At 46.3% G+C, this 27,784-nt stretch overlaps 1 protein-coding gene across 2 annotated transcripts in view; it reads left to right on the top strand.

Moving 5' to 3' along the window:
* The window catches only part of BMPR1A (bone morphogenetic protein receptor type 1A), a 144,249-nt gene that overhangs the window by 45,558 nt on the left and 70,907 nt on the right, over nucleotides 1–27,784 (top strand). For both annotated transcript variants that reach the window (XM_069753183.1, XM_069753182.1), the window contains exon 2: nucleotides 16,076–16,194. The gene's annotated coding sequence lies outside the window, so the exon portion shown is untranslated. The remainder of the gene's footprint in view (nucleotides 1–16,075; nucleotides 16,195–27,784) is intronic.

Genomic DNA, 27,784 nt, shown 5'->3' with positions numbered 1-27,784 from the left:
AACTGGAGGGGAGCATGGAGCGGGCACTGACTGCAGGGAGGAAAGAGCGGCCATATTGCCGCCGGACTGTCGCTGATTGGTCGTGGCAATGGTCGTGGGCGTTTTGCCACGACTAGTTAGCGACTTGGATTCCATGAGAGACAGAGGCCGCGACCAATGAATACCCGTGACAGACAGGACAGACAGAAAGACGGAAGTGACCCTTAGGGTACCGTCACACTATACGATTTACCTACGATCACGACCAGCGATATGACCTGGCCGTGATCGTAGGTAAATCGTAGTGTGGTCGCTGGGGAGCTGTCACACAGCCAGCTCTCCAGCGACCAACGATGCCGAGGTCACTGGGTAACCAGGGTAAACATCGGGTTACTAAGCGCAGGACCGCGCTTAGTTACCCGATGTTTACCCTGGTTACAAGCGTTAAACTAAAAAAAAACAAACAGCACATACTTACATTCTGGTGTCCGTCAGGTCCCTTGCAGTCTGGTTTCCGCACTCAGTGACTGCCGGCCGTAAAGTGAAAGTGAAAGCACAGCCGCTGTGCTCTGCTTTCACTTTACGGCCGGCAGTCACAGTGCTGGAAGCAGAGACGGCAAGGGACCTGACGGACACCAGAATGTAAGTATGTGCTGTTTGTTTTTTTTTTAGTTTAACGCTTGTAACCAGGGTAAACATCGGGTAACTAAGCGCGGTCCTGCGCTTAGTTACCCGATGTTTACCCTGGTTACAAGCGAACGCATCGCTGGATCGCATCGCTAGATCGCTAGATCGGTGTCACACACACCGATCTAGCGATGACAGCGGGAGATCCAGCGATGAAAGAAAGTTCTAAACGATCTGCTACGACGTACGATTCTCAGCAGGATCCCTGATCGCTGCTGCGTGTCAGACACAGCGATATCGTAACGATATCGCTGGAACGTCACGAATCGTACCGTCGTAGCGATCGAAATGTTATAGTGTGACGGTACCCTTAGACAATTATATAGTGTGTGTGCATAAATAATGGAGAATAGGTACACTTCAACTGTGAGAGATTGCATCTAAAAATAAAAACCAGAAAATCACATTGTATGACTTTTAAACAATTAAATTGCTTTTTATAATAATAAAAATAATCTTTATTTATATAGCGCCAACATATTCCGCAGCGCTTTACAGTTTAACAGTTTCAAACACAAAAGTCATAAGTAACAACGTTAACAATACAATAATTAAAGCAAAATAAGATGACCCTGCTCGTGAGAGCTTACAATCTACAATGAGGTGGGGGAGATGCAAAGTACAGGTGTGTATTTACAATGATGTATTTACAATCATGGTCCAGCCATCTTCAGGGGTTGGGGAATAGATGGGGATAGTGAATGGGCTACACACACACACATAAACATAAAATGACTTTGATTAGTGAACGTGATAGGCCGCTCTGAACAAATGTGTTTTGAGCGAGCGCCTAAAACTATGCAAATTATGGATGGTCCTAATATCTTGGGGTAGAGCATTCCAGAGGATTGGCGCAGCACGGGAGAAGTCTTTAAGTCGGGAGTGGGAGGTACGAATTAGTGCAGAGGTTAATCGAAAGTCATTTGCAGAGCGCAGTGGTCTGTTAGGCTGATAGACAGAAATGAGGGAGGAGATGTAAGGGGGTGCCGCACTGTGGAGAGCTTTGTGGGTGAGAACAAGTACTTTGAATTGTATCCTGTATTATTACATGACACAAGTATTTGATCACTTACCAACCAGCAAAAATCTTTTTTTTCTCATAGACCTGTTCGTTTTTCTTCAAGGGTGCGTGTCGACGGTCTGGATTGCCAGTGTCTTGGACGGAGCGGAAAACCTGCTCCGCCCAAAGTGCTGCCCCCTTCTATATGCACAGTGATTCAGGATGTGTTCATTGCATACATCCGGAATCTCCGCACCCCATACATAGGACCCTGTTAGTTACCTTACGGTCACTGCAAGGTAAACAGACATGCTGCGTTCTAAAAAGACGTGCCGCATGTCTGGAAACGCAGGGTCGCCAGATGCGTGTTCGCAGGCGTAGTGGAGACGGGATTTCATAAAATCCCCTCGACTATGCTGTAACATCTGGATGCTGCGGGTTGAACGCTGCTTTTGTACGCAGTGTTCAATCTGCATGTAATCCGGCCCGTTGACACATACCCTAAGAAGCCCTCTTACTCTGCACTAATTACCTGTATTAATTGCACCTGTATGAACTTGTTACCTGTATAAAAGACACATGTCCACACACTCAATTAATCACATGCCTACCTCTCCACCATGGCCAAGACCAAAGATCTGTGTAAGGACACCAGGAACAAAATTGTAGACCTGCATAAGGCTGAGAATGGGCTATAGGACAATAGGCAAGCAGCTTGGTGAGAAGGCAACAACTGTTGGCGCAATTATTAGAAAATGGAAGAATCACAAAAACTGTCAATTTTGCTCTATCTGGGGCTCTATGCAGGATCTATCTTCGTAGGGTAAGAATGATGGTCAGGAATCAGCCCATAACTACACGGGAGGTCCTGATCAATAACCTGAAAAGAACTGAGATCGTAGTCTCAAACCTTACTATTAGTAACACAATATGCCGTCATGGATTAAAATTTTACAGGGCACGCAAGTTCCACCTCCTCAAGCCAACATATGTCCAGGCCCATTTGAAGTTCGCCAATGACCATCTAGATGAGCCAGAGGAGCCATGTAAGAAGGTCAGATGAGACCAAAATAGAACTTTTTGGTACCAACTCCATTCGGAAGAAGGATGAGTACAACGTCAAGAACACTGTCCCAAACGTGAAGCATGGTGGGATAAACATCATACTTTGGGAGTGTGTTTCTGCAAAGGGGACAGGACTTCTGCACCTTATTGAAGGGAATTTGCATGGAGTCATGTATCGCAAGATTTAGTTCAACAACCACCTTCCTTTCCTCAGTAAGCGCATTGAAGACGGATCGTGGCTGGGTCTTCCACAATGACACTGAACCAAAACAAACAGCCAGGGTAACTAAGGAATGGCTCCGGTAAAATCATTTCAAGGTCCTGGAGTGGCCTAGCCAGTCTCCAGACCTGAACCCAATAGAAAATATTTAAATAGAGCTGAAACTCAATGTTGCCCAGCGACAGCTCCGAATCCTGAAGGATCTGGAAGAAGATCCGTATGTAGGAGTGGGCCAAACCTGGGTAAAGGTTTCTATACCAAATATTAAGTTCTGTTTATCTATGGTATCAAATACTTATTTCATGCAATAAAATACAAATTAATTACGGTATGTAAAAATCATACAATGTCATGTTCTGGATTTTTTTTTTCACTTTTCTCTCACAGTTGAAGTGTATATATGATAAAAATTACAGACTTCTCAATTTTTTGTAAACGGGAAAACTAGCAAAATCGTCAGTGTATCACATACTTATTTTACCCACTGTATGTGCAAATAGCCTCTTCAGAGAGGAGGAGGATGACCTAAACTCTAGCATCACTTTTTGGATGTAGCAGTCCAACGGTCAACATTGATGATGTTTAGATTGCTAAAGTTCTAGTCCTTTTCCTCTATGGTAATTTAAATACACAGTTATCTTATTCAGAGGTGCTTTGCATTTTCTATATGTCTCTTTACACTCCCTTGGAATATTTCACCTTAGATCTACATAAAGGCCTAGATGTCAAAGATCCCTCTCTACATCAGTCATAGTGACAGGTCCCCGATGTGAGTGGCATCGTTTTGTTCACCACTACATGTACACACATACTATGTATGCAGAACTATGTATGGCAGAACTTGCTGCCCATTCTTGGACCAGAAGTGTAGTTGTTGTCATGTGACCGTTCATGTCACTGCTCACGGTCACTTTACTGTGTCTTGTCTTGCGTCCGATCACCTTGGAAAAAGCAACCACTGTTATGTGACCGCTATGTAGATGGCAGGTGAAAAAGCCTTCCTTGAAGAATGCTTCTATTGTGCGATACTAAGATCATGCAGACTAGTGATGAGCTCGTTGCTCCGGTTTTCCTGAGCATGCTCGGGTGGTCTCCGAGTATTTATGACTGCTCGGAGATTTCGTTTTCATCGCCTCAGCTGAATGATTTACAGCTGCTAGCCAGCATAATTACATGTGGGGGTTCCCTAGCAACCAGGCAACCCCCACATGTACTCCGCCTGGCTAATAGCTGTAAATCATTCAGCTGCCGCGATGAAAACTAAATCTTCGAACACTAACAAATACGAGTCAGAGACCACCTGAGCGTGCTCAGGAAAACCCGAGCAACGAGTACTCGCTCATCACTAATGCAGACCCTAATTACTAAGTAGAATAGTATTGTGCCCCATATACCACACACACACACAGCCCTTTATCAATAAAGTAGAATAGCATCGTGCCTCATACACTGTACACACAGCCATTTATCACTAACTGGAATAGCATCGTTCCCCGTATACTTTTCACAGGGTGTTTTAACATTTCAGAATTGCATCACGACAGGAGCTGACGCTTGAAAACAAGCAGTCATTTATATTGCAGGTGTTGTATCCTGGTATCAATCATCAGTAGAGGGCGAGGTTTGTGTCTGTCATCACTCATGGCTTGGAATCCTGGAAGGTTTGGCACTACTAGAAGACACACCTTTCCAACTATTAGTATTAAATACTCTGATCATTCTTGTACAATCCTGAATGAAAGCCTGTCTTTGCGTTCAAGGCAATGCAGGGAACTGCAGAGTCAATGCTCTAAGGATGAACTTTCACTAAATTTTTAATGTTAAACTGGATAGTACAATCGAGGTGATTGTGCTGAGAGGAGGAGAGCTGCTAGAAGGGTTTGTAATGTTGTGCAGCTAAACTCAGCTGTGCTGTGCCTCCTCCACACAGGCTACCAGGTCTTTTTATGACTCATGTGAGTGATCACGCTCTAATCCTAGCACTTTCTGCAGGATGTTAAACCAGGAGATCAGGCCGGTCATTGCATCTCGCACAGTGAGAAACCTCTATAGCAGGGGCGTTGTCTTCTTAATAGTGAGTTTTTCTGCCTGCTTATGATTGGTGAACATCATCCTGGAAGAAGAGCGCTCCCAGAGAAAATATCTGATAACTTTTAATTCCAAGTAGGTGTTAACTCATTACTTGCCAAATACATTAAGCTAATATGTCCGCAAGGGTGAAGTAAAAATACCCCTAAAGGTACCGTCACATTAAGCGACGCTGCAGCGATATAGACAACGAGCCGATCGCTGCAGCGTCGCTCTTTAGGTCGCTAGGAGACGTCAAACACCGGCAACAGCAGAACAATGCAGGACGTACTTATCGTTCTCGCTGGTTGTTGCTCCATGAAAAAACATTGCAGGCATCGTTGCTTTTGCTGTCAAACATGACGAATCACGACGACCAAATAAAGTTCCGGACTTTCAGCGACGACCAGCGATGTCACAGCGGGATCCAGATCGCTGCTGCGTGTCAAACACAACGAGATCGCTATCCAGGACGCTGCAACGTCACGGATCGTTTGAAAGTTGTTCAGTGTGAAGGTACCTTAAGGCTATGTGCACACGATGCGGATTTGCTTACAGAAATTTCTGCAAGGTTTCTGCATATCTTGGCAGAAAAAACCCAGTGGAAACCTCGTGTTTTTTTTTGTTGCAGATTTTCATGCGGTTTTGAAGCTTCGCCCACATCTCCATCAGACATCGTTACCTGAATGACAATTCTGCAGCGTTTTTGGAAGCAAATCCGCAGACCTTTTTACGCTTGCGTTTTTGCTGTGGATTTGAGTGACTCAATGGAAGTCAATGGGTGCAGAAGTGCTGCAGGTCCGCAAAAAGAATTGACATGCTGCGGAAAATGAAACGCTGCAAATAAGGACCGAAATTTCCAGATCATGTGCACAACACTTCAGGAATGTCATTGATTAACACTGCTTAAGTAATCCATTGCGCTTTTGGAGCATTTCCACAGGAAAAACGCTGTTGAAATGCTACAAATCTGCATCGTGTGCACATAGCCTTAAGGTACCTTCACACTCAGCAACTTTACAACGAGAACGACAACGATCCGTGACGTTGCAGTGTCCTGGATAGCGATCTCGTTGTGTTTGACACGCAGCAGTGATCTGGATCCTGCTGTGATATCGCTGGTTGGAGCTAGAAGTCACGAACTTTATTTGGTCGTCAGGTCGGCGTGTATTGTCATGTTTGACAGCAAAAGCAACGATGCCTGCAATGTTGTACATGGATCTAACAACCAGCGAGAACGATAAGTGAGTCGCCATTACGTCACTGGATCGCTCCTGTATCGTTCTGGAGTTGCTGTGTTTGACGTCTCTACAGCGACCTAAACAGCGACGCTCCAGCGATCGGCTCGTTATCTATATCGCTGCAGCGTCGCTGAGTGTGACGGTACCTTTAATCACGTTATTCCAGTCTGCAGACACTATTGTATCCAATGTCCTGTTCAGCATGTAAATTCGGTGACAAGTACTCTTTAACAAATGGGTTTGCGTGCCTACTTATTTATTCACATCACTTCCAGGGGTGCAATTTATATGCGGTCATTGGATGGTGCTGATTCTTCTTGCAGACTTAAGGTACCGTCACATTTAGCGACGCTGCAGCGATCTAGACAACGATGCCGATCGCTGCAGCGTCGCTGTGTGGTTGCTGGAGAGCTGTCACACAAGACAGCTCTCCAGCGACCAACTATGCGAAGTCCCCTGGTAAGCAGGGTGAACATCGGGTTACTAACTGCAGGGCCGCGCTTAGTAACCCGATGTTTACCCTGCTTACCAGTGCTAAGTTAAAAAACAAACACTACATACTTACATTCCGGTGTCTGTCCCCCGGCGCTGTGCTTTCCTGCACTGACTAAAGCACAGCGGTGACGTCACCGCTGTAAACTGCTTTACGGCTGGCCGGCGCTGACAGTGCAGGGAAGCAGAACGCCGAGGGACGTGACAGACACCGGAATGTAAGTATGTAGTGTTTTTTTTTTTTACATTTACACTGGTAACCAGGGTAAACATCGGGTTACTAAGCGCGGCCCTGCGCTTAGTAACCCGATGTTTACCCTGGTTACCAGTGAAAACATCGCTGAATCGGCGTCACACATGCCGATTCAGCGATGTCTGCGGGAGTTCAGCGACGAAATAAAGTTCTGGACTTTCTGCTCCGACCAACGAAGTCACAGCAGGATCCAGATCGCTGCTGCCTGTCAAACACAACGATATCGCTATCCAGGACGCTGCAACATCACGGATCGCTGGCGATATCGTTGTGAAGTTGGTCAGTGTGAAGGTACCTTTACAATTACATTGCTCTTAGGGTAAAAGTATGCGAAATAGGACAGAGGGAAAAATCCTGTTTCTCTGACACCTCCAGGAAATTACTGTGGAAGTAAATGTGGCAAGCCTTGAAATATTTCTGTGCCCACAGTTTAATTACATTGTGGCCACATAAATATGTGTGTTCTTACTTTCAGGATGCATTTCCCCATATTGTTATCCTGCCTGCCCTGCAACATACCATACAGTTTGTGGTGCATCATATACAGTGGGGCAAAAAAGTATTTAGTCAGTCAGCAATAGTGCAAGTTCCACCACTTAAAAAGATGAGGCGTCTGTAATTTACATCATAGGTAGACCTCAACTATGGGAGACAAACTGAGAAAAAAAAATCCAGAAAATCACATTGTCTGTTTTTTTTATCATTTTATTTGCATATTATGGTGGAAAATAAGTATTTGGTCAGAAACAAAATTTCATCTCAATACTTTGTAATATATCCTTTGTTGGCAATGACAGAGGTCAAACGTTTTCTGTAAGTCTTCACAAGGTTGCCACACACTGTTGTTGGTATGTTGGCCCATTCCTCCAGGCAGATCTCTTCTAGAGCAGTGATGTTTTTGGCTTTTCGCTTGGCAACACGGACTTTCAACTCCCCCCAAAGGTTTTCTATAGGGTTGAGATCTGGAGACTGACTAGGCCACTCCAGGACCTTGAAATGCTTCTTACGAAGCCACTCCTTCGTTGCCCTGGCGGTGTGCTTTGGATCATTGTCATGTTGAAAGACCCAGCCACGTTTCATCTTCAATGCCCTTGCTGATGGAAGGAGGTTTGCACTCAAAATCTCACGATACATGGCCCCATTCATTCTTTCATGTACCCGGATCAGTCGTCCTGGCCCCTTTGCAGAGAAACAGCCCCAAAGCATGATGTTTCCACCACCATGCTTTACAGTAGGTATGGTGTTTGATGGATGCAACTCAGTATTCTTTTTCCTCCAAACACGGCAAGTTTTGTTTCTACCAAACAGTTCCAGTTTGGTTTCATCAGACCATAGGACATTCTCCCAAAACTCCTCTGGATCATCCAAATGCTCTCTAGCAAACTTCAGACGGGCCCGGACATGTACTGGCTTAAGCAGTGGGACACGTCTGGCACTGCAGGATCTGAGTCCATGGTGGCGTAGTGTGTTACTTATGGTAGGCCTTGTTACATTGGTCCCAGCTCTCTGGAGTTCATTCACTAGGCCCCCCGCGTGGTTCTGGGATTTTTGCTCACCGTTCTTGTGATCATTCTGACCCCACGTGGTGGGATTTTGCGTGGAGCCCCAGATAGAGGGAGATTATCAGTGGTCTTGTATATCTTCCATTTTCTAATTATTGCTCCCACTGTTGATTTCTTCACTCCAAGCTGGTTGGCTATTGCAGATGCAGTCTTCCCAGCCTGGTGCAGGGCTACAATTTTGTTTCTGGTGTCCTTTGACAGCTCTTTGGTCTTCACCATAGTGGAGTTTGGAGTCAGACTGTTTGAGGGTGTGCACAGGTGTCTTTTTATACTGATAACAAGTTTAAACAGGTGCCATTACTACAGGTAATGAGTGGAGGAAAGAGGAGACTCTTAAAGAAGAAGTTACAGGTCTGTGAGAGCCAGAAATCTTGATTGTTTGTTTCTGACCAAATACTTATTTTCCACCATAATATGCAAATAAAATGTTAAAAAAACAGACAATGTGATTTTCTGGATTTTTTTTTCTCAGTTTGTGTCCCATAGTTGAGGTCTACCTATGATGTAAATTACAGACGCCTCTCATCTTTTTAAGTGGTGGAACTTGCACTATTGCTGACTGACTAAATACTTTTTTGCCCCACTGTATACTGCTTAAAAAAAAAGGTGGGACACCTAAAAACGACATCCTAGATGTCACTAAATGAAATATTCCAGTTACAAATCTTTATTCATTACATAGTAGAATGCATTGAGAACAATAAAACATAATTTTGATTTACATTGATCATTTTTATCATCTCGTGGAGGTCTGGATTTGGAGTGATATTGAAAATCAAATTAGACAGATCCATCTTCGGCGGCAATGCCTCAAGACACGGAAATGGTGCTCCGTAGTGTGTGGCCTCCATGTACCTGTATGACCTCCCTACAACGCCTGCTCCTGATGAGACAGCAGATGTTCTTTTGAAGTATCTCCGACCAGACCTGGATTAACCCCTTCAAGATGGAGCCCTTTTTCATTTCTGCGTTTTTCGCTCCCCTTCTTCCCAGAGCCATAACTTTATTTTTCCATCAATATGGCCATGACGTGCCGGGAAAGATGTGGGCTCAGCGCCGGAGCCCACATCAAAGGGGGAGATACGACATGCACCGTACTAGTACGGCGCATGTCGTGAAGGGGTAAAGCACCAGACAACTCCTGGACAGTGTGAGGTGCAATGTTGCGCTTGTGGGTGGAACAAGACATTATGTCCCAGATGTGCTTGTTTGGATTCAGGTCTGGGGAACGGGTAGGCCAGTCCATAGCATCAATGCCTTCATTATGCAGGAACTGCTGACACACTTCAGTCGCATCACTTCAGCCGCATAAGGCCTAGCATTGTCATTCGTCAGAAGGAACCTAGGGCCCACTGCACCTGCATATGGTCTCACAATGGGTCTGAGGATCTCATATGAAGGGCAGTGTTGCCCCCGTAGAAATGCCTACCACACCATTACTGACCCACTGCCAACCAAATCGATCATGCTGGAGGGTGTTGCAGGCAGCAGAACAGTCTGCACGGCGTCTCCAAACTGTCACCTCTGTCACTTGTTCTCAGTGTGACCCTGCTCATCCATGACAAGCGTAGGGCGCCAATGTTGAATCAGCCAATTGCCCTGCAAGGCGTTGGGCTGTAAGCACAACACCCACTTGTGGATGTTGGGCCATCATACCACTCTCATGGAGTCTGTTTTTGACAGTTTGAGCAGACACATGGATGTTGGTGGCCTGCTGGAGGTCATTTTGCAGGACTCTGGCACTGTTCCTCCTTGCACAAAGATGAAGGTAGTGGTCCTGCTGCTGGGTTGTTGCCCTCCTACGGCCCTTCCACATCTCCTGGTGTACTGGTCTGTCTCCTGGTATCTGCTCCTTGCTCTGCACACTGTGATGACAGACACGGCTACCCTTCTTGCCACTGGTTGCATTTTGTGCCATCCTACCTGAACAACGTGTCTGGGTTGTATACATCGCCTCCTGACAAAATGCAGTAGTGTCCAAAACAGCTAAAAATGATGAGAACAGAACAACTCCTTTATAAGGGTTGTCTTGCTAATGTCCTATAATTTCTACCTATTGTCTGTTCCATTTGCACAACAGCAGGAGAAATTGATTCACAATTACTGTTACTTCAGAACTGGACAGGTTGATTTCACAGAAGTGTGATGGACTTGGAGCTACCATTACATTCCTTTTTTTTTTTTTTTTTTTTTTAACAGTGAATACTGGATGCTCCTGACCCTTAACTTCTTTACCGGAGTTCATACTCTCACATAAGCCAAGTTCTCTTTGCTAGCCAAGTGATATGGGGCTTGAGAGTCTACAAGCCGGTGAATTCTCCAATGAATTAAGGTACCGTCACACTAGACGATATCGCTAGCGATCCGTGACGTTGCAGCGTCCTCGCTAGCGATATCGTCCAGTGTGACAGGCAGCAGCGATCAGGCCCCTGCTGTGCTGTCGGTGGTCGGGGAAGAAAGTCCAGAACTTTATTTGGTCGCTGGACTCCCCGTAGACATCGCTGAATCGGCGTGTGTGACACCGATTCAGCGATGTCTTCACTGGTAACCAGGGTAAACATCGGGTAACTAAGCGCAGGGCCGCGCTTAGTAACCCGATGTTTACCCTGGTTACCATCCAAAAAGTAAAAACAAACAAACACTACATACTTACCTACAGCCGTCTGTCCTCCAGCGCTGTGCTCTGCTCTCCTCCTGTACTGGCTGTGAGCGTCGGTCAGCCGGAAAGCAGAGCGGTGACGTCACCGCTCTGCTTTCCGGCCGCTGTGCTCACACAGCCAGTACAGGAGGAGTGCAGAGCACAGCGCTGGAGGACAGACAGCGGTAGGTAAGTATGTAGTGTTTGTTTTTTTTTTACTTTTAGGATGGTAACCAGGGTAAACATCAGGTTACTAAGCGCGGCCCTGCGCTTAGTTACCCGATGTTTACCCTGGTTACCGGCATCGTTGGTCGCTGGAGAGCGGTCTGTGTGACAGCTCTCCAGCGACCAAACAGCGACGCTGCAGCGATCCGGATCGTTGTCGGTATCGCTGCAGCGTCGCTAAGTGTGACGGTACCTTTACTGACTTGAATGTCTTTGATTCCTACTGTCTATTCTAAGGCCCCATACACCTAAGATTAGTAATACAAACCTTAGATTTTGGTGGGACCAGCTGACCATTTTAATGTGGCTCTATGCAGCGTCAAACACGCAGCGTTTCCTGAAGTGGACACATACCCTAAGGCTGTGTGCACATGTTGCCGTTTTTTCGCTACAAAAACCGCATACATTATGCATTCTATCATTTAGAGCAGAGGTCCCCAACTCCAGTCCTCAAGGCCCACCAACAGGTCATGTTTTCAGGATTTCCTTAGTTTTGCCCAGGTAATAATTGCATCACCTGTGCAATGCAAAGGAAATCCTGAAAACATGACCTGTTGGTGGGCCTTGAGGACTGGAGTTGGGGACCTCTGATTTAGAATGCATTCTGCAATTTTTGTGCACATGATGCGTTTTTTTTCCCGCGAAAAACAACGCATCTCGGTAAACCCAGCATGTTCATTAATTTTGTGTTTCTTTTCACGTTTTCCCACTACATAAGGCATTGGGAAAGATCCGGAAAAAAACGTGGTAAAAACTCGAAAAAAAAAAACGCATGTGGATTACTTGCAGAAAATGTCCGGTTTTCTTCAGGAAATGTCTGCAAGAAATCCTGACGTGTGCACATGCCCTTAGGGGAATCTGCCTCCATCATTGTAAAGGCCCCTTCACATTAAGCGACGCTGCAGCGATACCGACAACGATCCGGATCGCTGCAGCGTCGCTGTTTGGTCGCTGGAGAGCTGTCACACAGACCGCTCTCCAGCGACCAACGATGCCGGTAACCAGGGTAAACATCGGGTAACTAAGCGCAGGGCCGCGCTTAGTAACCCGATGTTTACCCTGGTTACCAGTGAAGACATCGCTGGATCGGTGTCACACACGCCGATCCAGCGATGTCTTCAGGGAGTCCAGCGACGAAATAAAGTTCTGGACTTTATTCAGCGACCAACGATCTCCCAGCAGGGGCCTGATCGTTGGTAGCTGTCACACATAACGATTTCATTAACGATATCGTTGCTACGTCACAAATAGCAACGATATCGTTAACAATATCGTTATGTGTGAAGGTACCTTAACACTACCAGGTACTGCAGATCAACTCCTACAGAAATGTGTAGGAACCCGAGTGTATTATCCAGGTGTATGGAGATGTGGTGTCTCGCTCCAAACAAAGCTAGTTTCCAGGGGTGCTAGGTGTCAGCCCCCAGCAATCTAATTTGATAGTAGTGGGAAACGCCTTTAATTAAGGAATTGCTTTGAGCAGTTAGTGGTTTCGCTCTGGCTGTTATTGCTTTTCTGAGCAATGAAACCAAATCCAGAACTTGTCTGACTATAAAGCAGACAAAACTTCTCCTTTGTCGTCATTGTTAGGAAGATTTGTTATGTCTGTAACCAGTGTTAGTAACTCACTGTCTGCATGCAACCTGGACCGATAAAATCCACAGACCCGTTTTGTCAGGACCACATTAACCTCTGTCTGTCAGTAAGTGAGATTTTGGCGCGTCTAAAACGCAGCGTCTCTGTTCTAGCAAAATAGTTGGGATTTATAGACCCCTCGTACCCACTGGGCTTCTTTTTAAACTGACCTGCGGTGCTTTTTTTCAAATCCGCAGCATGTTAATTTCTCTTGTGTGTGCGCTGAATTTTCTGTGTGGATTTTCCCCATACACTTGCAGTAGATGCGGAAAATCTGCAGCAAAGAAAACACATACATTCAGTGCGCTTCCACAGTGGAAAATCATACAAAATGCATGTAATCTGCACCTAAGTACCGGTATGTCAAATAAATAAGCTTTGTCGTAGCAATAAATAGGAAGTATTAAAATCAAAGCAGCTTTATTTACAACACGACATATCAAGCAGAGACCGAAGACAAAGCTTGAAAAACACAATAAAAACATGTTAAAAAAATGCAAGCAACCAAATTCAAATAATTGGTGCAGAAAATCTGCAACATCAGAAATTCACCAAAAACTCATTGTGCGTAGTTGGAAAGCTGCAATCATTGGCGATAGTGGAGTTAGTCTGTTTACCTGGACCGTCTGACAACACAGAGCGACTGCCGATAGGTAAACTTTAAGGGTATGTGCACACCTATTCTGGGTCCACTGCAGATTTTTCTGCAGCGGATTTCAGCAGATATGATAAATCTGCAGTGGAAAACCGCTGCGGATTTACCGCGGTTTTTCTGCGGTTTTCACTGCGGTTTTACAACTGCGGATTTCTATTGGAGCAGTTGTAAAACCGCTGTGGAATCCGCAGAAAGAAGTGACATGCTGCGGAATGTAAACTGCTGCGTTTCCGCACGTTTTTTTCCGCAGCATGTGCACAACGTTTTTTTGTTTCCCATAGGTTTACATTGAACTGTAAACGCATGGGAAACTGCTGCAGATCCGCATTGTGTGCACATACCCTAACCGATTGTTTATATGCCGGTAGCCACACAAGCAGACCAAAATAAAAGGTGCGCACTGAGCAGTGTATATTGCCCGATGAACAAATGCTTTGCTCATTCATCAGAAGTTCGCAGCCTGTTTACATGGCAAGATGATTGTGAAACAAAAAGACTCATTCACAATGATCTTGCAGTGTAAATGCTCCTTTAGACTGAACTCATCAGTGAGAGCTGTAAAGGTACCGTCACACTAGACAATATCGCTAGCGATCCGTGACGTTGCAGCGTCCTCGCTAGCGATATCGTCCAGTGTGACAGGCAGCAGCGATCAGGCCCCTGCTGTGCTGTCGCTGGTCGGGGAATAAAGTCCAGAACTTTATTTGGTCGCTGGACTCCCCGTAGACATCGTGTGTGACACCGATTCAGCGATGTCTTCGCTGGTAACCAGGGTAAACATCGGGTAACTAAGCGCAGGGCCGCGCTTAGTAACCCGATGTTTACCCTGGTTACCATCCTAAAAAGTAAAAAAAACAACCGCTACATACTTACCTACCGCTGTCTGTCCTCGGCGCTCTGCTTCTCTGGTCTGGCTGTGAGCGCCGGGCAGCCGGAAAGCAGAGCGGTGACGTCACCGCTCTGCTTTCCGGCCGCTGTGATCACAGCCAGACCAGAGAAGCATAGCGCCGAGGACAGACAGCGGTAGGTAAGTATGTAGCGTTTGTTTTTTTTACTTTTTAGGATGGTAACCAGGGTAAACATCGGGTTACTAAGCGCGGCCCTGCGCTTAGTAACCCGATGTTTACCCTGGTTACCGGGGACCTCGGGATCGTTGGTCGCTGGAGAGCTGTCACACAGACCCTGGTTACCAAACAGCGACGCTGCAGCGATCCGGATCGTTGTCGGTATCGCTGCAGCGTCGCTTAGTGTGACGGTACCTTAAATAGTGATTTTATCAAAAAGGCATTACAATCTGCCCCTATTTAATGGGAACCTGTCTCCATAAATATGCTAGTAACCTGTAGGTTAATCTGTAGGCCAACAGCGTTATTATACTGTCAGGCGCCTGCGCGCAGCCAAATACAGCAGGGAGAAAATGATCTTAAAGCTATGTGCACACATTGCAGATTAGCCTTAGGAATTTCTGGTGCGGATTCTGCCTCTCCTGGCAGAAAACTCACCTGCGGATTTGTCGCGCTTTTTGTGCGGTTCCGCAGCGTTTTTTGCTGCGGTTTTCTTGTGGATTTGCTGCGTTTTTTACCCCTGCGGTTTTCTATAATGGAATGGGTACAAAAACGCTGCAGATTCACAAAAAAGAAGTGACATGCTACTTCTTTTAAACCGCAGCATTTCCGCAGCGGATTTTCCGCAAAGTGTGCACAGCATTTTTTTTCTCATTGATTTACATTGTACTGTAAATCAATTGCGGATCTGCAGCATTTGTGCTCTGCTCTCCTCCTGTACTGGCTGTGAGCGTCGGTCAGCCGGAAAGCAGAGCGGTGACGTCACCGCTCTGCTTTCCGGCCGCTGTGCTCACACAGACAGTACAGGAGGAGAGCAGAGCACAGCGCTGGAGGACAGACGGCTGTAGGTAAGTAGTGTTTGTTTTTTTTACTTTTAGGATGGTAACCAGGGTAAACATCGGGTTACTAAGCGCAGCCCTGCGCTTAGTTACCCGATGTTTACCCTGGTTACCGGCATCGTTGGTCGCTGGAGAGCGGTCTGTGTGACAGCTCTCCAGCGACCAAACAGCGACGCTGCAGCGATCCGGATCGTTGTCGGTATCGCTGCAGCGTCGCTTAGTGTGACGGTACCTTTAGTCCTGCCATGAGTAGATAAGATTACCCACTGGGTGGAGCAGCTCCCATTATTGCAGGCTTGCTTTCTTTCAATTTGAAGTGATTTGTCCTGTTTGTCTCTAGTGTTACATTGGACTGTATATATCTGCGCTAAGCAAGATCTGACAGGCTGAATACTATCATATTAAAGTGTGTTTATGCCTTTCTTACATGCCTTGTTTTTACCTTTTTTTTAGGTCTGCAAAAATATGCATCACTTTTACACCTCTTTGGAGTGAATGAACAGGAAATACGGGTAAAATCGCTGATTATCTCTCAGAACTTGGTTTTCCCAGTGCCTGAAAAGTTGGGGAAGGTAAGCAGCGTGTCTCATAATGAGTAATACTCTAACTATGCACAGTCTGCCATTTCTACATTAAAAGGAACATGTCATGTTGTATCTGCTGTCCGATCTGTGCACAGCACGGTATAAATGTGGAGGAGCTGAGCAGAATATCAGTTTATTGGAAAAGAATCAGTATAACTTGCATTTATTCATTCCTGGCGTTTATATGTATAGGAGTCCAGTAGGTGGTCCTACTATTGCATGTAATGTCATCCAGGGAAGACTGGGAACCATTACATTTAGTGCCATAGGTCAAGTCATTATCAAGAGTAGGTATGTCCTTAATCAACTTAACAGCTCATTCAGACATCCATGTAAATCGGTCCGAGATTGGACCGCAGGGTCCGGACGGACCGTGGATCTCCCTACCTGATCATGGCAGCTTCATAGAAATGGCTTTGGGAGAGCCACGGCTAGTCTGTGCATTATCAGTCCATGCTCAGACTGATTGGCACAGATGCCTGAATAAACCTTAAGACATGTCCTTTAACAGGATTGTCTTGTGTTAGGGTATGTGCACACGATGCAGATTTAGTGCAGTTCTGCAGCGTTTTTTTCTGCAGCAGAAACGCTGCAGAACTGCACTGTGAGTTACAATACAATGAAAATCAATAGGAAGTAAAAAGCTGTGCACACGGTGCAGAAAAATCCGTGCAGAAACGCCGCAGATTTCAAAGAAGTGCATGTCACTTCTTTTGTGCAGTTCTGCAGCGTTTCAGCACCCATAGACTCCCATTTTGTGGGCAAAATCCACATAAAAGCTGCAGATGTAAAAACCATCTGCAGATTTTATGCGGATTTGGGTGTCAAAACTGCACAAGAAGGAAGTGACGTCAGTGATGTGGAGGAAGTGTGTGGGCGGAGTGTAGTGAAGCGTATGGTGGATGTGAAGCGTATGGTGGAAATGGTATGTAGTGTCCGTGTGTGTGTCTGTCTGTGTGTCTGTCAGTAGTGACTCATTGTAGTTATTCGTCGGGTGGGACTACTTCTCCCATCGAAATGTGATGGGAGAGTTGTCCCATCGTTAGGCGACTGACTACAATGGGTTAAAAACACATATACACATAAAACATACATTACATACAACATATAACATGTAGTACATACTCACCACATACGTCCCCGAAGGCCACCATCCACGATCATCCTTGTCCCAAAATAAAAATAAAAAAAATTATTTTCCGTCGTAATCCATAACATAGGTTGTCCCACGACGTCCTCCGGTGATACACTGCAGGAGTTAATCGCTCCTGCAGTGTATCGGAGCTGCCCGATCGCGTCCTGGAGTTAAATGAACGCCGGGAGCTCACTTTACGGCAATTGAACTGCCATGAAATTTTCTCACGCAGCACTGTCGTAAAGTGAGAGTCCCGGAGTTCATTGAGCTCAGGTAAACTCTCGCGCATGCGCAGACGCACTGCAAAAGCTTTTGCTCCTGTCAGTGTGTTTTGGCAGCCATGGAGAGCAGTCACATCTCCTGGCGTGGCTGTTCTCCATGGCAGATCGTCGCGGGACAATCGATATAAATGGACTGCGTCAGAAAAGACCACAGATCATCAAAGGATTTGTAAGTATGGTAAAATTTAGAATATTAAAATACTTTTTACTGTGTCTTTTTTTTTTTTGTGTTCAGTAATTTGGGGTTAATAATGGAGAGGCGTCTTATAGACGCCTCTCCATTATTAACCGGGGTTAACGTCACCTTACAATGTCAAGGTGACGTTAACCCCTTATTACCCCATATCCCACCGCTACACGGGAGTGGGAAGAGAGAGGCTAAGCGCCAGATTTGGCGCATCTTAGTGATGCGACATTTCTGGGCAGCTGCGGGCTGGTATTTGTAGCCGGGAAGGGAGGGGGGGGGGGGGGGGGGGAGCGCAATATTCCTGGCCCCTTTATAGGCTCTGAATATCAGCCTGCAGCTGTCTGCGTAGCCTTTTCTAGCTATAAAATATAGGGGGACCCCACGTCATTTTTTTTTTTCTGGGGTCCCCCTATTTTAGTAGCCAGCAAGGGTTATGCAGACAGCTGCGGGCTGTTATTTATAGCAGGCTACAAATATTGGCCCCCGGCCGTCGGCTTTCCCCCTCTGGCCCAGAAAATTGCGCGGGAGCCCACGCGTTTAAATTAAACGCTCATTAAGGCCTCTTTCACACTTGTGTCGGTATGGTCCGTCGTTATGAGTCGGGCTGACGTACCGACGCACGTTGTGAAATTTGTGCGCGACTTGGGCAGCGGATGCAGTTTTTCAACGCATCCGCTGCCCATTCTGAAGTTCGAGGAGGAGGGGGCGGAGTTTCGGCAGCGCATGCGCGGTAGAAAATGGCGGACACCACAGACAAAAAAAAGTTTACCTGAACGTTTTTTCATGCCGACGGTCCGCAAAAACACGACGGATCCGTTGCACGACGGACGCGACATGTGGCCATCCGTCGCTAATACAAGTTTATGGGTAAAAAACGAATCCTGCGACCACATTTGCAGGATCCGTTTTTTTCCGCTGGATTCGTTTTTTCCACCGGATCCATTTTCCTGCCAGATCCGCTTTTTTTCTGCTGGATTCGTTTTTTCCACCGGATCCGTTTATTACCAGCACTCATGGTGAGGCCTGTAACAAAGTCGTTATGGCTTTCCAAAATGGAGATTGATAAGAAGTTGGACTAGGAAATGACATCACGAACATATTTTTAAAAAAAAATTTTTACTTTATTATTTAGCTTTAAAAAACGCTTACAAATCTGCATGAATTGTCAGCTGCGTTTTCTGCCAGAAGATGCAGATTTTGTGCAGAAAATTGCACCAAATCTCCATCGTGTGCTCACAGCCTTAGTTTTTCTGTTTTTTTTTTTTTTGTTTTTTTTCCTTCCCAGAATTGGCACCACTTTGGTCCGTGTGATGGGTGTTCTGGTTCGCTCTTGTACGTGGCCTGTCTGGTACTGCAGCGTATGGCTATTCCACTGATTAGTGACGGCAGTTGCCTGGGACATACCCATTGATGACCCATAAAGTGTAGTGCTCATTAGCGGCCACTAAACAAGGTCGGCGCTGTGGTGTTTCGCTCCATAAATTACTTGCATGGAAAAACTACAAGGGCAGATATCAGCTAATCAAGGGGCTGCGGGGTCTCTGATCCCCCAGCAATCTCATGTTGATCTATCCTACATATGCTATATTTCAATATGTAAGTGCGTCCCCTTTAACAATATTCAACTGACTAGTTGTGAGCTGCAGTATCAGACACAGCTCATAGACAAAGGTGCAGCGGTTTTGTTTAAAGGGACTCTGTCACCTGAATTTGGCGGGACTGGTTTTGGGTCATATGGGCGGAGTTTTCGGGTGTTTGATTCACCCTTTCCTTACCCGCTGGCTGCATGCTGGCTGCAATATTGGATTGAAGTTCATTCTCTGTCCTCCATAGTACACGCCTGCGCAAAGCAATCTTGCCTTGTGCAGGTGTGTACTATGGAGGACAGAGAATGAACTTCAATCCAATATTGCAGCCAGCATGCAGCCAGCGGGTAAGGAAAGGGTGAATCAAACACCCGAAAACTCCGCCCATATGACCCAAAACCAGTCCCGCCAAATTCAGGTGACAGGTTCCCTTTAAAAACAGACATTTAAGAAAAATAAAATAAAAATCTGCGAAGGCCCGGACAGTTTCATTACAAATGTGCACTTACCGGTACTTCTGTTAATGTAATGTAGTGACTTTTTGTTGCTCTGCTGTGCGACTGCTGACTGACTGGGTCTCTGATATTTTTATCAGCAAGAATAGCGCAGTCTGCAGTGTTCCCATTTTCAGTATCTGCACTGATTGTTGTTGATGAACGTGTCAGAGGCAGAAAACTCCATTCTTCATCTGTCACCTAATTTTGCTATTGGGGTAGCCTATTAGCAGCTCAGGGAGTTCAGCTGCAGAAAATGTTTGATGATTATTCCACTGATTTGCTGCTGATTGGGATGCATTGTGAAACAATCTAATATATAATTGCCTATCGTCTCTGTTACAGCTTCCGGCGATTGTGTCACTATCCCACAGTCCACTGCGGCTGGAAGGTCGCAAACTGCGCCTCTACAAGTGACAAAAACGGCACCGCTATTCTGTCGGGATATAAGTGGCGCATCTCCCGCCACAGGGAGGTCAGCTAGCGCTGCTCATCTCCTGGCTGCTCGCATCGGGACTAACCCGACCGCCATATTGGAACGGAATTCATATCCCCCGCCAAGCCGCGCTGCACCGCTCATTGGCTGAGCGCCCCTGGCCACGCGGCTTTGGCCGTGCATTCAAATCCCGCACGGCACCATTCATTGGCTCAGCTGGCGGGGCGGGGGATTTGAATTCAAATCCCCCACCATCTGAGCCAATGAGCGTTGCCGCGCAGGAATTTAATCCCCTGCCAAGCTGCGCTCCTGGCCTCAGCCAATGAGTGGAGCGGGATTCAAATCCGCCGCGAAAGACACACGGCTCTGCTCATTGGCTGAGCCGCCCGCCGGCTGAGGTTTGGCGGAGGATTCAAATCCCGCGCGGCACCGCTTATTGGCTAAGGCAATGAGCCGTGCCACGCGGGATTCAAATCCCCCGGCACCGCTCATTGGCTGAGCTGCCCCTGGCCGCATGGCTTTGGCGGGGGAATCAAATCCTGCGCGGCACCGCTCATTGGCTCAGCCGGTGGGGCGGAATGTTTGAATCTCACGCCGCTCATTAATCAGATGTCCAGACCTTCTTTCTTCTGGCGAGGTTGGCAGAACCTCTGGATATCTGCAGCTGTCTGCTATGGCGTCCATAGTATTCAGTGCATGGGTTTAGCATATTTGCATAAAATGGCTGCCCCACACACAGATAACTATGCATTTCTTACCCACTTGTTGATTCCTCATCACAAAGATTAATTGCTATCTCCCTGGTGGTCTCTGGCAGAAATTGCCCCCTTTATTGGCCCCTAAAATATACTGGTGCAACGGGAATCTGTTGGAGTTCAGCTATGTACAGACGGTTCAGTGTTAAGTGGTTATCGTAACGGATAGCGGTTCGTGTTGTTTTATTTTCATCTCTTTGGTTCCTTTTGTGGGTCATAAACCTTGGTGAGATGTACACACAATGGAAATGTGAAAACTGCCAGAGGCCACATGCATTGAAAATGCTATCAAGAGACAACTGAAAAAAGAAAAAAAAATACAATACACTTTAGGAAAAAAACTCAAGTTTCTTGATATGTCTTCTGCTCGAAAAACTTGGTGAAACTCCACCAACAATCATCTGTCATGGGCCCGTGAACATGACTGTCACAGCAGAAGCCTTTGATATCTGCACCTTTGGTGGATGTTACTTTAATGTGTGTTTTTCTGACTGTAGGCAGAAAAGCAGCACAGTCGCAAATGTTGCTGCACCAAAGCTGTCCCATAGGCACATACCATAGGCTACGTTCACATTGGCGTTCCGCCAATGTGCGTCGCTGTTGCGCCGGCGACGCAGCGGCGACGCGCCCCTATGTTTAACATAGGGGACGCGTGCGTTTTTTGGGTGGCGTTTTTCGACACTTGCGTCGTTTTCGACGCTAGCGTCGGACGCAAGAAAATGCAACAAGTTGCATTTTCTGTGCGTCCGATTTTGGTCAAAAAACGACGCACGCGTCGCAAAACGCGTGCGTTTGCGCGTGCGTCGCACGTTGCGTCGCCGACGCAGGGCGGCGCAACGCTAGTGTGAACGTAGCCATACTGAAAGATCACAATGACTGGTAGAGGAATGGGTGGTAAGAGGATCTGTCTTCCTGCGCACAGCATCATATCTGGCTGTGTGCCGTTAGTTGATCTGTATCTGTGGTTCAGCTGATGTTCTGATATGGGACATCTGCGTCCTTGGTGCAGCTGGCAGCATTCATCTGCACTTATCGTACAAGCTGGCTGGACTGATTACAGTAAGGAGGTTTCTTTATGGAGTTTTCAGATATTTCGAAAAAAATGCCTTTGATTTTTTTGTTTTGTTGAGTGTAAAAATTGTTCTGCCAACTATTCTTCCCTGGTTAAGGTTTTGTAAGGTTTGTTTTTGTATAATACAAAGTAGTTGTCACATTCAAGATCCCTGTAACCTGTAGTGAGGTGGTGGGCGTGGGGAGCTGGCACCGTGATTGACTGAGGGATGTTGGGTAGAGGTGGGCGAACCCAAACTGTAATGTTCGGCGTCCGTACCAAACACCTACTGTTCAGGCACGGACACTGAACATGGACTTCATCATGAAGTCCGTGTTATTGTATGGATTCGGCTGCCCAAACATCGGGTGTTTGTCACACTGCCGCGCTGTCATGCACATGACGAACACCACTTCTGATCGGCGGTGAAATCATCCCCGCCGGTCAGAGATCCATGTTTCCCAAGCTGTCAAAAGATAGTGTGAGCGCTCAGCTGTGATCGGAGGTATAAAGTTTACCTCCGGTCACTGGCGTCAGTGGATGGAACTACTGCTCCCATGATCCGACACTTGCTGCCGATAATAACGGTGAGAGCAGGAGCGGCTGTATTCATTAACCGGCTCCCGCACTGTAAATAAATAAATTAAATTTAAAAAACGGCATGGGTTCCCCTGTATTTTTGATAACCAGCCAGGCTAAACTCACGGCTGTGGGCTGCAACCCTCAGATGTCAGCTTCAGCTAGGCTGGTTATCAAGAATAGAGGGGTCTCCACGCTGTACTGTTTTAAATTATTTAAATAATTTAGAAAAACAGCGTCGTCCCCCCCCCCCCATTTTTGACAACCTGCCTTGCTAAAGCAGACAGCTGGGGACTGGTATTCTCAGGCTGGTAAGGGGCATGTATATTGGGGCCCCCCAGCCTAAAAATAGCAGCCCGAGCTGCCCAGTAGAGGCACATCTATATAAGATGCACCAATTCTGGTGCTTTGCCCGACTCTTCCCACTTGCCCTGTAGCGGTGGCAAGTGGGGTTCATATTTGTGGGGTTGATGTCACCTTTGTATTGTCAGTTGACCTCAAGCTCACAGCTTAGTAATGGAGAGGCGTTTATAAGACATCTATCCATTACTAATCCTATAGTTATATGGTAAATAAAGATACAGCCAGCATAAAGTCTTTCATTAGAAATAAAACAAAGCACACTTTTACTTTATTTAACCCCTTTCTGCCAGCTGACGGAATAGTACGTCAGCTGGCAGATCCCCCGATCCGGCGGTGAGCCCACCTCAAAGCCGCGACATGTCAGCTGTTTTGTACAGCTGACATGTGCGCGCAATGAGCGCGAGCGGAATCGCGATCCACTCGCGCCCATTAACTAGTTAAATGCCGCCGTCAAGCGCTTACAGCGGCATTTAACTAGCGCTCCCGGCCGCGCGGCCGGGTGTGCTCACACCGCTGACCCCCGTCACATGATCGGGGGTCAGCGGTGCATTGCCATAACAACCAGAGGTCTCCTTGAGACCTCTATGTTTGTTGATGGCCGATTGCTTTGAGCGCCACCCTGTGGTCGGCGTTCAATGTACACCTGCCTTTCTGCTACATAGAGGTGATCTGTACTTCACCTCTATGTAGCAGAGCCGATCGTGTAGTGCATGCTTCTAGCCTCCTATGGAGGCTATTGAAGCATGCCAAAATTTTTAAAAAAAGTGTTTAAAAATATAAAAAAATAAAAAATATATAAAAGTTCAAATCACCCCCCTTTCGCTCCAATCAAAATAAAATAAAAAAATAAAAAATACACATTTGGTATCTCCGCGTTCAGAATCGCCCAATCTATCAATAAAAACAAAGGATTAACCTGATCGCTAAATGGCGTAGCAAAAAAAAAAAAAATCAAAACGCCCAAATTACGTTTTTTTGGTCGCTGCAACATTGCATTAAAATGCAATAACGGGCGATCAAAAGAACGTATCTGCACAAAAAATGGTATCATTAAAAACGTCAGCTCGGCACGCAAAAAATAAGCCCTCACCCGACCCCAGATCACGAAAATTGGAGACGCTACGGGTATTAGAAAATCGCGCAATTTTTTTTTTTTTTTTTTAAAGCAAAATTTGGAATTTTTTTTCACCACTTAGATAAAAAATAACCTAGACATGTTAGGTGTCTATGAACTCGTAATGACCTGGAGAATCATAATGGCAGGTCAGTTTTAGCATTTGGTGAACCTAGCAAAAAAGCCAAACAAAAAACAAGTGTGATATTGCACTTTTTTTTGCAATTTCATCACACTTGGAATTTTTTTCCCGTTTTCTGTTACACGGCATGGTAAAACTAATGATGTCGTTCAAAAGTACAACTCGTCCTGCAAAAAATAAGCCCTCACATGGCCATATTGACGGAAAAATAAAAAAGTTATGGCTCTGGGAAGGAGGGGAGCGAAAAACGAAAAAAAAAACAGAAAAAGCTCCAGGGGTGAAGGGGTTAAAAATAGCAAACACCATTATACTCACCAAACTCCTATTCCACCGAAGCCCTCGTTCTCCTGTAATAAACCAAAAATTAAAAAAACAACAATATGCCTTACCTATCCGTTGTTCTGTCCCACGCCGTAATCCATGTCTGGGGGAAAAACAGTCTTCAACCTGGACTGTGCCCAGATGCGACGTCCAGGCTGAGAACCACTGGTGAATGAGCTGCTGCGAGTGCAGACTCTGTGACCGGTGATGATGTCATCGAGGTTTCCTCCGGACACTGAGGCTGCGTTCCCAGCCAGGCTGAAATTGCCTCCAGATGGCAAGTAGAATGATTGCCGATGCCCCCTAAAATTTCCAAATAATGCCAAATTTCCAGCATTTCCTCCATTTATGTCTAATTCCATGTTACTTTGAATGTAAAATTAATTTGTCCACTGTACAACAAATATGCTGCTTGATTGCTAAACGTGTCTCTGAAGCACATTGTGTACACACACCTGACAAACGCACGCGCACACTGTACTAAGCATCTGACGCGCACACTGTACTGCTGAGCAGCTGACGCGCACACTGTACTGCTGAGCAGCTGACGCGCACGCTGTACTGCTGAGCAGCTGACGCGCACGCTGTACTGCTGGGCAGCTGACGCGCATGCACTACTAGTGGGCAGCTGACGCGCACGCACTACTAGTGGGCAGCTGACACACACACACACACACACTACTGCTACTGAGCAGCTGACACTTATGCACACACTACTGCTGAGCAGCCATAACCGGATTTAACCAATGCAGCTCCATTTCATGGACACTTCTGTTTTCAAAGTGCACAGAGAAATGTGGGACCTCTGGTAGTAACTCACACTTGGAAACATCCCTTAGGCCATGTTCACACGATCCTTTTTTTCATGCGGAATTGCCGCGATATTCCCGCTGCGGGTCCGCAGCTGTTTTCCATGCAGGGTACATTACATTGTACCCTATGGAAAACAGGAACTGCTGTGCCCACAATGCGGAAAATCAAAAAAAAAGCCGCGCTGAATAGCTGCGGGAAAAAAGAAGTACCATGTCACTTCTCTTTTCGGAGCCGCAGCGGTTCTGCACCCATTGACCTCCATTGTGAGGTCAAACCCGCAGTAAAACCCGCAGATGAAAAAAATATCTGCGGGTTTTACTGCGGTTTGTGGTGCAGAACCGCTGCAGCAGGAAGTGTGGGGAAGCGGGCGGAAGTGCGTGGGCGGAGTGTGGCTGCCCCCCCGTACTCCGATCCCGCCCCCCCGTGCTCCAATCCCACCGCCCCGTGCTCCGATCCCCCCCCCTCCCAGTGCTCCGATGCCCACCCCCCCCCCCCCCCCGTGCCCTAATCTCCCCCCCCTTATACTTACCCGGCGTCTCGGTGTCCGTCCGGCCGTCTTCTCCCTGGGCGCCGCCATCTTGCAAAATGGCGGGCGCATGCGCAGTGCGCCCGCCGAATCTGCCGGCCGGCAGATTCGTTCCAAAGTGCATTTTGATCACTGAGATATAATCTCTCAGTGATCAAAATAAAAAAAAAATAGTAAATGACACCCCCCCCCTTTGTCACCCCCATAGGTAGGGACAATAAAAAAAATTAAGAATTTTTTTTTTTCCCACTAAGGTTAGAATAGGGGTAGGGTTAGGGTTAGGGGTAGGGTTAGGGTATTTTCAGCCATTTTAACCCTAAAAAACTTCCTAGAAAACACACAGACTCTGCATAGAAAACTGCATAAAAAAAAGGATAAAAAAAGGATCAAAAAACGCATCAAAAAAGGACAAAAAAAGGACCTGCGTTTTCTGCCAAGAGCTGCAGTTTTTTAAAAAACAGTCCTGAAAAAAAAAAGGATGGAAATCAGGAACGTGTGAACATACCCTTAACCACTGGTTACTTTCTCTGACTCCCACCCCTCTGTCCCTATGGCCCACGCTGCCTCCTCCATACTCCACAACTTGGAACATCTCCTTTTCCAGCTTGGTGCTTCTATCAATGCCAGTGCTCAGAATTAGAGCTTCATACTGCAGCCAGAAATGTGTGAGCTAGAAGATATATGCTGGGGCGAGATATTTTTATATATGCTGGACAGTAGGGGGAATATGACGTGATAAGCTGGACCATTAGGCTATGTGCACACGTTGCGTGTCTACAAGACACCTATCCATTACTAACCCCATAGTGATATTGTATAAAATACAGACACCCAGAATAAATTCCAGTATTTGAAATAATCACACAGACTCCTTTATTGAATCTAAATTTACCATACTTACTGAACGCCTAATCCCTGAAGCACTCGTCTCCTGCAAACTATCAAAAAATAATAAACCAACATATAATAGTATCCTGTCCGACGTAGTCCACTTAATACTGAGTGTCCCACGGCGATCTCACATGTAGAACATTCATATTGGGAGATGTGACTGCTCTACCCGGCCGCCAGCGATACACTGACAGGAGGTGATCGCTCCCACAGTATATCAGTGAGCCGCTGTGAGAGTTCACCGGAGTTCATCAGCTGATCAGCTCCGATGCTCCCACTTACGGCACCGCTGCGTGGGAAAGTTCTCACACAGCGGTAGAAGTGAGAGCATCGGAGCGAATGAACTCCAGTGAACTCTCACGGCAGCGCAGTGATACACTGCGGGAGTGATCACCTCCAGTGATTGCCGCAAAGCATCCCTGGGAATGGAAGCATCGCGAGGATCGGGAAGGCTTCCGGGGCCGCCGGAAGGTGAGAATATCACGATTTTTTTTATTTTTTAAATTATTTTTAACATTAGATCTTTTTGCTATTGATACTCCATAGGCAGCATCAATAGTAAAAAGTTGGTCACATTTGTCAAACACTATCAATCAGTTTTCCAAGCGATGCTACAGATCGATTGGAAAACGCTAGCATTCTGCAAGCTAATTACGCTTGTAAAACGCTAGTGTTTAGCGGTAAAATATGCCAATTCCGCATGCGTTTTACCCGCGGCAATTCCGGACGTGTGCACATAGCCTTATAGTTAACTATAGGATGTAAGAAGCTGCAGAAGAGAAATTAGAAGTAGAATGCAGGATGCTCTAATTCTGTAAGAACAGCCAAATAGTTCCCCACTACTGCCTCTCATTATGATAAAGAAGGCCTAGATACTAGATAGATTGGATTTTCTTGCCTTCAT

The sequence above is a fragment of the Ranitomeya imitator genome, chromosome 2, assembly GCF_032444005.1.
Source record: "Ranitomeya imitator isolate aRanImi1 chromosome 2, aRanImi1.pri, whole genome shotgun sequence".
Taxonomy (NCBI): Eukaryota; Metazoa; Chordata; class Amphibia; order Anura; family Dendrobatidae; genus Ranitomeya; species Ranitomeya imitator.
The sequence above is the reverse complement of the archived record's forward strand: the minus strand, read 5'-3'. Positions and strand labels throughout refer to the sequence as shown.